The sequence below is a fragment of the Mus caroli genome, chromosome 2 (assembly GCF_900094665.2).
Source record: "Mus caroli chromosome 2, CAROLI_EIJ_v1.1, whole genome shotgun sequence".
Taxonomy (NCBI): Eukaryota; Metazoa; Chordata; class Mammalia; order Rodentia; family Muridae; genus Mus; species Mus caroli.
In genome coordinates, this window is record NC_034571.1 from 47,693,305 (window position 1) to 47,705,463 (window position 12,159).

The following is a 12,159-nucleotide window of genomic DNA, read 5'->3' on the forward strand; positions in this document are numbered from 1 at the left end:
GCATATGAATCAGAAGATGGCCTAGTCGGCCATCAGTGGAAAGAGAGGCCCATTGGTCGTGCAAACTTTATATGCCACAGTACAGGGGAACGCCAGGGCCAAGAAGTGGGAGTGGGTGGGTGGGGGAGCGTGTGGGGGACTTTTGGGATAGCATTGGAAATGTAAATGAAATAAATACTCAATTAAAAAAAAAGAGTGTATATTCTCAGGAGGAGCTACTTTGCAACACTAATAGCACAGCTAGCCTGAATTATACCAGAGCTGGCTAGTACCAGCTCCAGTGAGAGCCAACTGTTCCCTCTCTACCACTCTCTAATATCTCTAACTACTATTAAAAAAATACAGACCTGAAGAAATTAGTCAGATTGGCTATTAGGCTGTATTATTAAATTATAGATTTTAAAGTGGTTTATAATACTATAGGAAGACTTAGAAGGTATTTGGATCCCAATAGAGGGTAAAATACAAGTGTCAGAAGTGGCATTTCTAATCAAAGGAAGAGAAGTTAGACAATTAATAGTGTCAGGACTTGGTTTGACATTTTTAAAAGAGAAAGAACCAATTCATTAATGAAGCGAGCTTCTATCTCACACATAATTAAAGAACCACAAATTCAAATAATAAGCTGCCGTTTTCACTAGGATTGGCTAATGTGAAGTCATTTGATTGGTAAGAATGTAAAGAAACTGGTTAGATATTTTGAAAAGGAATTTAGTTATGTTTCAAAGTATAAGCTAAGCATCTCACATGGCCAACCACACAGCTCTCATTTACTTACATCTAAAACTATGCAAGCCCAATGCTGGGCTTCACCTATGGATTCACACCTATATATGCAAGTTTTAAAAAGTGGATGAACCTAGAATACAACTACATATTTGAGATCTAGAGACAAAGTCTAGAGGGACACCTGAGAATCTTTAAATATATTTTAATGCTTTATTTCGGTAAGATAGCTCTGAAATATTCTTAACAAATATTTAAACATTAAAAACATTGAAAAGAAAAACTAACGCTAATACCAATTAGCACTAGGAAAATCTCTTAGAACATTCTCGTACAGATCTTTCTTGTTGACCAGGTCCATCCCTGCACAGCCTGAAAGAAACAGCTACTCTCAGGTACAGGTCTGTTTGTTGTCAAGCACCAAATTTCTCTCACCGAAATTGCCAGATCCCTTGTTAGTCCCAGGTCTCATCTGAAACTTGGGACTGAGACAGAAGTTAAAACAAAACCAAAACCAAAAACAAACAAACAAACAAACAAAAAAACGAGAGACATTGGGCAGGACTTGGGCTTCTGAACCCACCCCCACCCCTAAGTCCACATGCACTCCAGGAAGGCCACACCTCCTATTGCTACTCCCTAAAATTTAAATAATGAATCTGTGGGGGCCGGTCTTATTCAAGCCGCCATAGTGACTGTTCTCAAATTGCCCCCTTTGTCTTGATTCAGAAACTTAGGAAAGCTGGAAATAGAAATGTCCAAAAGTAGTGCTTGCTTCGGTTGTGCCCATGATGATCTTTTTGCTCCCTGTAGGGAACTAACTCCTGTCTCACCAGCGGGCACCAGTTCTGCATTGTCTAGAACAGGAGTTACTAGACACGTGTGATCACACACCCCTTGAAATGTGACGTTTTCAAGCTAAAACATGCTCTAACTGTAAAATACATAACAAAACTATGATGAATGAAATACCTAATAGTTATGTGTCGCTGTCCTGGCTTTTTTTAACGTTAACTTCACACAAGCTGGAGTCGTCAGAGAGGAGGAGCCTCAATTGAGAAAATGCCTCCAAAAGATTGGGCTGTACAGGCAAGGCTGGAGGAGGGTGGGTATTTACTTAATTAGTGATTAATGTGGGAGGGATCAGCCCATTGTGGGTGGGGCCACCCCTAGGCATGCTGAGTAAGCTAAGAGGAGCAAGCCAGTAAGCAGCACCCAGTATAGCCCCCTGCGTGGCCCTTGTATCAGCTCCAGCTGCCATGTTCCTGCCCTGCTTGAGTTCTTGCCTGTGGTTCGTGAACTGTTATATGTAACTGTGAGTGAAACAAACACTTTCCTCCTCGAGTTGCTTTTGGTCATGGTGTTTCATCACGGCAATAGAAATCCTCACAAGACAGTTGATTGCATGTTGTGGTATTGGATACAGCGAGTATCTTAGTCAGCTCTCTGTTCACTGTAGTAAATGGCTGATTTGTAAAACAAGCACTGTTGATTTGGCTCACCCTTTTAAAGCCCTTACCACCGGATGCAGCTGGCTCTGTGTTTAGGTCGGTAGTAAGGTAGTAGATCCTGCAGGGGAAGCAGGGTGGAATTGAGAGATAGGAAGAGAAGGGCGGGGCCTCGGTCTCTCTCAGAAGCGCTCTACCAATGGCTGAAAGACCTCACTCGGGCCCTTCCGCTTGAAGGGTTCCCTCACCTCCCAGAAGCCCTAGGCTGAGGACTACATCATTATCACCGGAGCCATCGCGGGGTGGGAGGATTTAAGATCCAAATGACAGCATTATTAAGCTGACATAATCCCAGTTACCGGAAACTAGGAGAAGAAGGCCAAAAACTCGATGAGGCCACACCTCAAAAGCATTAACTGAGGAGGGAAGACATGCCCCAGTGTGTGACACCATTCACTAGGCAGAGGGATCTTGGATTGTATAAGTATGGAATAAGTGAGCTTAGAACTTATTAGTTAAGATAGGGTTTTACTGCTATGAACAGACACCATGACCAAGGTAACTCTAGGATTACATTTAATTGGGCAGGCTTACAGGTTCAGAGGTTCAGTCTATTAACATCAAGGTGGGCACATGTCAGTATCCAGGCAGGCATGGTGCAGGAGGAACTAAGAATTCTACATCTTCATCTGAAGGCTGCTAGGAGAAGACTGGCTTCCAGGGAGCTAGGATGAAGGTCTTAAAGCCTCCATCCATAATGACATACTTCCTCCAACAAGGCCAAACCCACCAATAGTGTCACTCCCTGGGCCAAACATATTCAAACCATCACATTCCACTCCCTGACCCTCATAGGCTTCTTCAAACATATGAGTCTATGGGGGCCATACCTAGCAATAGCATAATAAAAATACATTTAGGCCAACTTCCAAAGTCCCCATAGTCTATAGCAGTCTCAATAATGTTAAAAGTTCAAAGTCTCTTCTGAGATTCATCCAATCACTTTACTGCAATCCCCAAAACAAGACAGCAAACCAGCTGGGCAAACTCCAAACTCTACATCTCCATGTCTGTTGGTCAAAGCAGTCTTCAGATATCCAAATCCTTTTTCATCTTTGCTGACTGCAACAAACTTTTTTCCTGAACAGCTCCCACTCCTTGTTAGCAGCTTTCCTCAGCAGATAACCCATGGCTCTGGCATCTAAAACATCTTGGTGTCTCCAATGCAACTTCAACTTCACAACTTCTTGTCCCAATGTCTGGAATCCACACATGATCTTCTAGGCTCCTCCAAAGGGCTTAGGTCACATCTCCAGCTCTGCCCTCAGTAGCACTATAGTCTCTGGTTGACTTCACTACACTGTTGCTGCTGTTCTTGGTGGTCATTCCATGGTACTGGCATCTCCAATATACTGGGGTCTTCTGCCGCAACTAGGCTTCACCAATAGTCTCTTATAGGCTCTCTTCATGGTGCCAAGCCTCAACTCCTTTGCGTGACCCCATTAGTCCTGGACCATCAACTACAACTGAGGCTGCACTTTCACCAATGGCCTTCCATGGACTCTCACAGTGCCAAGCCTCAGCTGCTCTCCATGACCCGTTCATCCCTTCAAAACCTGGGTGATCTTTACACATTACCAAGTCTAGCTGCAGCTCGTGGTACAACCTTGGCTGCCTTTCGAACACAGTTTCTTTGTGCTCTCAGAAAAAAACTTCCCAGAAGATTTCACCTCAGTGAGTTGGTCTCTTCTTAATCACTGCCATTTCTTAGCTCCAGCTAACCAGCATCAATTGTCCCAGTAGTCCCTTCTATTCTTGACTCTAAATCCAGAGCCACATGGCCAAAGCTGCTGAGTTCTGATGCTTGCTGGGTCTGGAACATGGCCCCTCTTATTCTACTACCACTTTCTGTTTACCAACTCCCTCACTGCCTAAGCTTGGCTGTCTTGAAACTTTCTCTGTAGATTGACCTTGGACTCGGAGGTCTGCATGGCTCTGTCTCTAGAATGCTGGGATTGAAGCTGTGGTCCATCATACCTGGACCTAGGCTTTCCTTTACCTAAAACCTGCTCTGACCCAGGCTGGCCTTGAACTCAAGAGATCTGCCTGACTTTGTCTCCTGGGATTAAAGCTGTGTATCACCATGCCCGAGCCAAAGCTTTTCATGGTCTCCGTTCCTCAAGATCCAGATCAAAAGCCTATGTCGTCCAGCCTCAAAATCTGGATCACAAATATGCCCTCCATTCCTGTTTTGTAGTTCTTTCCAGGTTAAAAGTCCAAACTTTTTCATGTGCAACTACAAACATAAACAATGAGCTTAGCTGGGTGGGATCTTGCCCTGAGATCACCACTTCCTTAGTTCAATTTAATATCCTTGAACACAGGATTCTGCTCCATTTCACTTCCTGGTGCCCTTTTAATACTCAAACCATATATTTAATATTTTTCCTTTCTAGGCTTGCTATACTTGTTCAAAATGCTCTTTATGAGACTTAACCAGAGAACAAAGTCTTTGTTGGGCTTTTCTGAGACTTCCTTCATCAATGCAATTAATACAAATCTCTTTACCTTAGCCTCAGGTAGACTCTACAGATAAGGGCAACATGCAGCCATTGTTCTTCACCAAAATATCACAAGAACAGTCTCTTAGCCACATATTAGAATTCTTCTCCTTTGAAAGCTCTAGAGTCAGGCTTCCACAGTTCAAATGACCATCAACAACTATTCCTACTAGGATAGTCCATTAAGTCCCACTTAAAGCAATTCCACTGCTTTCCAAATCTAAAGTCCCCAAATTCACATTCTTCCAAACAAAAGCACGGCAAGGCCCATCAAAACAATATCACAATCCTGGTACCAACTTCTGTCTTAGTTGGGGTTTCACAGCTGAGAACAGACACAATGACCAAGGCAACTCTAATAAGGACAACATTTAGTTGGGGCTGGCTTAGAGGTTCAAAGTTTCAGTCTATTATCATCAGGGTGCAGCACGGCAGTATCCAGGCATGCATGGTACAGGAGATGCTTGGAGTTCTACATCTTCATCTGAAGGCTGCTAGAGGAAGACTGGATTCCAGGGAGCTAGGATGAGGGTCTTAAAGTCCACAGCCACAATGACACACTTTCTCCAGCAAGGCAACACCTACTAATTGTGCTACTCCCTTGGCCAGGCATATTCAACCCATCACAACCACTATGTGTGCATTAATCCATAATTCCCTGCTCTTGACTGTAGCTGGAATGTGACTACTTCTTTCAAGTTCCTGCCACTTGGATTTTCCTGAAATTATGAATTTCAACCTCAGATTGTGAGCCAGATAAACTTTCTTGCTTAATGTACATAAATTGGGCTACAGGAAACTCAACAAAAACAGACATGTAAGGGAAGATCAGATCCCAAAGCCACCTCCAGATGATAGACTGTCTAAAGAAGACAAATGTTACTCAAGGGTTATTGAGAGTAGGTAAAGGAAGGCAAACCTTAAGTTATATTTTGTTGCACATACCACTTAGTCATAGAATGTTGTTCAGTCCATCACAGTTGCATGACTTCAAATGATCTGTTTCCCTATTTCCTACTAAGCTGATGTGAAGTGGTATTATGATGCTCCCAGGAGGCAAAGAACCAAGAAACCCTAGGAACTGGAAGACCATGAGAGGACATGTCTGTCTCCACGCCTTCCTAAGTCCAGAATCTCTGAGGAAAGTGAAGGTAATAGAAGCAGCCCTTCTGTACTGACAGACAGACATCCTCAGCATGAGGAAAAGCTACGAGACCACAGGTGTGTGCCCCTCATCTTGCTTCTCAGATTTTCTACTGTTTAGGGCTCCAAGATGGAGAAAGGGTCAAAAGAAGGGAAGAATCGTTCAGAGAGAGGGGGGCTTTAACATATTTCATTTTCAGGAAAATACCCATTTGACCAAATAGGCATTACTTATTTTGATGGAACTGAATAGTTTTAAAGAGTTGTTTTATAGCTATATTTTGATTTTAAACAGATAAGCAATTACTTTATTTGGAAATATTTATATATTTAGTTTCATCTATGTGTTTATGCTGTAGAAATTTAATTTTAAAAATCTGGTGTTTGTAGAATTATCTGCTTATCTTTTCCATTTTTAAAATTAAGGTATGTTTTATAATAACAGTGAACCATATACTTTTTAATGTATATATTCCTGTGAACTTTGACGGACATAGACATATAGCCACTACAATAAATGAATGTGGATGATCCCTCCATGAGAAATGTCTACCGTCTCATTTTCTAATTAACTCACATCTGTCAATTAATTCTACAGCTCCTGGAAGACACTGGTATGTTTTCTGGTTTTTTTGTTTTTTGTTTGTTTGTTTGTTTTTTGTTTTTGTTTTTTCAAGACAGGGTTTCTCTGTCTAGCCCTGGATGTCATGGAACTCACTTTGTAGACCAGGCTGGTATGTTTTCTATGCCCTTGCAAAAAAAAAAAAAAAAAAAAGTTATATTACTGTTACTAAACATTATGGAGACATCTGATGTCTACTCTTATAGTTTAACTGATACACAATAATTTGTACACTTTGCACAGTTTTGAGTTGGTATATATTTGTGAAACCATCATTATAATAAAAATAACAAATATATCCCTTCTCTTCAAAGGTTTCCTCTGGCCTCTTGGTAATTTCACCAGCCTTACCTCCCCAGGGTTCATACCCTGGCAACCTCTAGTCTGCTCTGTAGCATTGTAGATAGCTTGGCATTTTCTAGAACTTTTTATAAATTTTGTACTCTTTGTCTGGTTTACTCTCAGCAATTTTGGTGTCCCACATGCTACCGGGGAATCGGGGTTGCCTTCGGTGGCTTCTTTATCTTTTTAATATAAGAGTTCAAAGACAGACTCAAAAGAAGGCTTGAGAGCCATTTGATTGGCGTTTTAAAGAAAAACAATCTGTCAGGCAAGCTATAAATATAGACGGCTGCCTGCCGGGAGAGGAAGAGCGAGAAAAGGAAGAGAGCCTTTCCCAGGCCAGCCCCTCCAAGGAGGTCTGCTGCTTGGTAGAGGGACTCAGAATCTTCAAAGAAAGACTGAGGAAGTCGAATGTCAGGGAGAGCATGTTTAACGCTCTTGGCTGGCTCTGAAGGAACAAGGAAGAAAAGGGCATATTAGACTTCTTGTTCCCACGGAAGAAAGAGTAGCAAGCTCTTTGGGGGAATGGCTTCTCCCGTTGCTATTCTCAAGGCTGCAGTTTTTCCTCTTGGCTGTTTAGCTCTTCTTCCCTCTCTAGGTCATAGAGCCTTAGGACCAGTCGGACCCAGAAAGGGATAGGGAAGGGAGGGCATGGTATAAACAAGCTCAGCCTGAGACAGGGGAGGGCCTCTTTGCTGCCAGAGTCTGATTCCAACAATTCCAAACAGCAGTGACAATTCTAACTAGGGACTCCTTTTAGGAATGCCCTTCGTTCCTTTTTTTATACAGACAAATACGTCAAGGTTTGCTCTCTGGAGATTTTCAGCGCATCCTGTCCCAGATTCTCATTTGGTTATTTGTCAGCGACTGGTTTTCATGCTGCACATGTGTGCACAAATGCACATGAAGGCATGACGCACATGAAGGTATCTCGGACTCTCTCCAACTTACTATTTTTTTTTTCAAGATAAGCTCTAGACTGGCTGACCAATGAGCTCTGGGATTCTTATCTTTGACCCCTGCCCTCCATGCCAGGGTTACAGATACATGTCACCACGACTCAACGTGTTTTTACATAGAGGTTGTCATAATACTTACGTGACAGGCACTTTACTGACTAAGCTATATCCTCAGCCTCAGGAGCGTCTCTCTCTCTCTCTCTCTCTCTCTCTCTCTCTCTCTCTCTCTCTCTCTCTCTCTCTTCTTTCTCTCCTTCCTTCCCTCTCCTCCTCTTTCCCTTCCTCCCCCCACACCTCTGACCATATGTCACTATTCACATGTATGCAAGTGAGGGCTTGCACATTTGGAGGTCAAGGACAGTCTTGGGGGTGTCTTTCCTCAGGCTCCATCTGTTTGTTCTAGCTTGCTTTCTGTTGCTAAGATAAACACTATGACCAAAGGCGACCCAGGAAGGAAAGGGTTTATGTCACCTTACAGGTGACAGCCGATAGGGAAACCAAGGCAAGAACTCAAAGCAGAAATAACAGAGGAGTGCTGCTCATTGGCTTGCTCTCTCTGACTCATGCTCAGCCTGCTTTCTTAGAGCACCCAGCACTGCCTGCCCAGGGGCAGCACTGTGGGTAGTGCTGCCTACATCAACTATCAATCAAGAACAAACCCGACACGGAAGTGCCGTAGATAAGTCTGGTGGAAGTAATTGAGTTTTCCTAGTCCCAGTTAACTTAGTTGGTGGCAACTGAACAATAAATATGAACCAGCATAGCAGCATCAACTCTGTTTTTTGAGTCAGGATCTCTCAATGGAACCTACCAGTGAGTTGTTCTGGCTGGCCAGTGAGTGCCTTCTACACCAGGGATGGAAGCGTGCCTGGATTTCTCTGTAGGCATTGAGGAATCTGAACTTGGGTCCTCCAAAGTGCCAGGTAAGAACTTTACTTGTTTTCAGAACTTCTCTCTCACTCGTCCCAGAATTCTCTGCCTACAGTTGTTGGGCCATCACGTGTCATAGACTCCAAGATAGCAGGTACAACAGCCTGGAGGAGAATGATGGGATTGTCTGACCCAGGAAGGACGATTTAGAGTCTTGGTTTGGCTTATGCAAAACTGCATTCAAAATGTCTCACTTTTAAATTCTTCTGCTGCATATGTGCAGAGCTTGCTCAGTGGGAGAGGACACACCTAATCCTGTAGACACTTGATGCCCCCAGGGAAGGGAGGATTCCCTGGTGAGGCACCCTCTCAGAGTCAAAGGGGAGGGGAGATGGGGATGATGAACTCTGGGAGAGGGACCCAGGAGGTGGGGGCAACATTTGGAATGTAAATAAATATAATAATTAATTTAAAAAACTTAAGTTCCCTCCTTTTCCCATGCCTGGTTTTGTTTGTTTTGTTTGTCTATTCCTGTTGCATTGGAGGCCTTTGTACAGCTGTTCTCTCAGCCTGGAGTCTGGCAGCCCCAGAGCCTCTCTGAGCTAACTGTTCCTCCTGGGCAGATCATATCTTCCTCTGAGATGGAGAGACCTACATCCTAAACATTTCTCAAGTCTCTTCTCTTTAAAGCTAGCATAGTTTAAGCACATCTTCAGTCTTGCCTTAAGCCCTGCAACGCTGTCTGCTCACCCTGCCAATCGTTCCCGGGATATGCCGGCTCATCTCATAGTTTGTATATGTTTATCTTTGTATATGGTTTCTCTGCCAGAACGATTTACCTCCTTCCCCTTTAACCTTATCAATTTATTTTAAGGCACAATTCCAATGTCACCTCCTTCTATAGTCCTTTCTTGATCTGTTCCCTATATGAATTAACCAAATATCGTGATTATTATAATTCTTTCTTCATGTAAATATGTATATGTATATACAGGTATATCCATATTTGTAAGAAGGTTTGTAAGAAGGTATATGTATACACGTGAAAACCCAAGGTTCAGATTTCCAGCCTTATTTGGGACTCTTCTTTGATGACTCTGTCTTATTCATCTCTCAGCTGAACATAGAGTTTGTCTATACAGATAGTCTGGCTGGCCAGCTTACATCCATTGAGTCTCAACCTTCCTAATGTCACTGCCCTTTAATACAATTCCTCATGTTGTGGGGACCCCCAACCATAATATTACTTCATTGTTACTTCATAACTATAATTTTGCTACTGTTTTGAATCATAATGTAACTATCTGATAGGATATCAGATATATCACCCCCTCCAGGGAGTCATAATCTACAAGTTGAGGACCAACCACTGTTCTATAGCCTCCTTCTGAGCCCTAGAATCCAGATGAGCTGCCATGAGCACATGGAGTATATGTTGGAAATTATATTGGCTATATGGGTCGAAAGGCACAGAAAAGTAAACCCTGAATGGGCAAGGTTGTGGGCACTTCACAAGTCTTTGTCAGAGGGGTGAAGAAGTCAGGAGGCACAAAGAAGAACAGAAGACCCTGCCTGCTCCTGGTACCCAATACGGTAGAGGGATGGCCCATTTCACAAGAACGGAAAGCCAGGCCACTTCAGGGTGTTAGGTAGCAATTCCCATCATCAGTGGTCCTTAACATCCCCTGTCACATTAGCACCATGTACACTTACTTTCCAAGGCTGTTCCAGCACATTGAGCAGCCTGAGAAACAAGTGTTATGGTTTTCTAGATCCCTCACCCTAGACTGGAGGCGAGGACTGAATTACAGAATGAATACTTAATGTGCACAAGGCCCTGGAGTTGAGCCCTAGCATTGCCCAAACACAAGGCATGGAGAAGGGATGGTATAAAAATGCCTGGTGAATTTTTCTTTGATATGAATAAAATGTTGTGCCTATCACATCTCTGTGATCCCCAAAGGACACATTCTTGAACACAAGGAAAGGGGAAAGAATATGCGTGAAGATAGAATCGTATCAAGAATTATTTGTTACAATGCTGCTGCAGTTATAATGCTGCCCTTAGAGCTGCACACTGAATTCTGCCCAGGGTGTTGGTTCCTTAATGTACCCCTCATCCAAGCAGAGGGTACAGAGTTTGACTCCAGCTTTGAATATGCTAGGCCCAGGGAGTGGCACAATTAGGAGGTGTGGCCTTGCTGGAGTAGGAAAGATGTCACTTTGGGGGTGGACTTTGAGACCCTTCTTCTAGCTGCTTAGAAGACAGTCTCTTCCTGTTTCCCTTCAGATCAAGATGTAGAACTCTTGGCTCCTCCAGCACCATGTCTGCCTGCGTGGTGCCATGCTTCCCACCATGATGATTATAGTCTCAATCTCTGAATCTGTAAGCCAGCCCCAGTCAAATGTTGTCCTTATAAGGGTTGCTGTAGTCATGGTGTCCCTCACAGCAATGGAAACCCTAAGACAGAGGGATAGCCTCACACCGAGGAACTAACAATTAAAAACTAATACCTCTGAAACCCAATTCTTTATTGTCTTCAGTGAGGTTAACAATGTAGGCTTCAGTTCTAGACATCAAAATCTTCCCCCTCCCTCTGCCCAAAAGTTCCATCTGCAAAGCATTTTTTTGTGAAAGCAATCTTCCAATTCTTGCACCTTCTCTTGAATTCCCATTGTAGGTTGTGCAAGCTACTCTAGTTGTATGCTGTGATGGCTGTTCTTGGTTTGACTACATCTGGAACTAAAACCCAAGCAGCTGGGGACACCTGTGCATAGATTTTCTTAATTAAAGCATTTGAAGTGGAAAGACCCATCTTCAATCTGGGTCACACCTGCTGGGGGCAGGCTACATAAATAAAGGACATGGAAGAATGAAGACTTTGCTCTTTTTTTACTTTTCTTTCTTTCTTTCTTTCTTTCTTTCTTTCTTTCTTTCTTTCTTTCTTTCTTTCTTTCTTTCCTTCCTTCCTTCCTTCCTTCCTTCCTTCCTTCCTTCCTTCCTTCTTTCTTTCTTTCTTTCTTTCTTTCTTTCTCTCTTTCTTCCTTCCTTCCTTCCTATCTTTGTTTCTTTCTTTCTCTTTTTCTCTTTCTTTCCATCCTTCCTTTCTTTCTTTCTCTCTTTCTTTTTTCTTTCTTTTCTTTCTCTCTTTTCTTTCTTTGTTTCTTTCTTTCTTTTTGCAAGACTGGTTGCCCTAGCTCTTACTGGCAAGTCAATTTCTTTACTGACATTAGAGTCTCCTACTTTGGGATTCCTGTTTACACTGAAGACCAGATGACACATTGTGTCATCTTGTGGACTGAACAACCATAGGATTCTTGTACTTTCTGTAGGTAGATGGTCATTGTTGGACTAGCTGGATCACACTCTGTAAGCTACTCTAATCCTCTTTCATATACTAATAAAACAAAACTCTTGTTCTCTCCCTCTCTCCCTCCCCCTTTCTTCTCCCCTCTTCCTCTCTGTCTCCATCTCCCTCAATCTCTCT

General features: G+C 42.9%; 1 long non-coding RNA gene across 1 annotated transcript; it reads left to right on the top strand.

The window, feature by feature from the left end:
- Positions 1 to 7,135: 7,135 nt before the first annotated feature.
- Positions 7,136 to 9,481, top strand: LOC110309619. The gene is made up of 4 exons (XR_002379726.1): positions 7,136 to 7,210; positions 7,632 to 7,768; positions 8,771 to 8,825; positions 9,295 to 9,481. It is a non-coding gene; the product is annotated as an uncharacterized LOC110309619 (long non-coding RNA).
- The last annotated feature ends 2,678 nt before the right edge of the window (positions 9,482 to 12,159 follow it).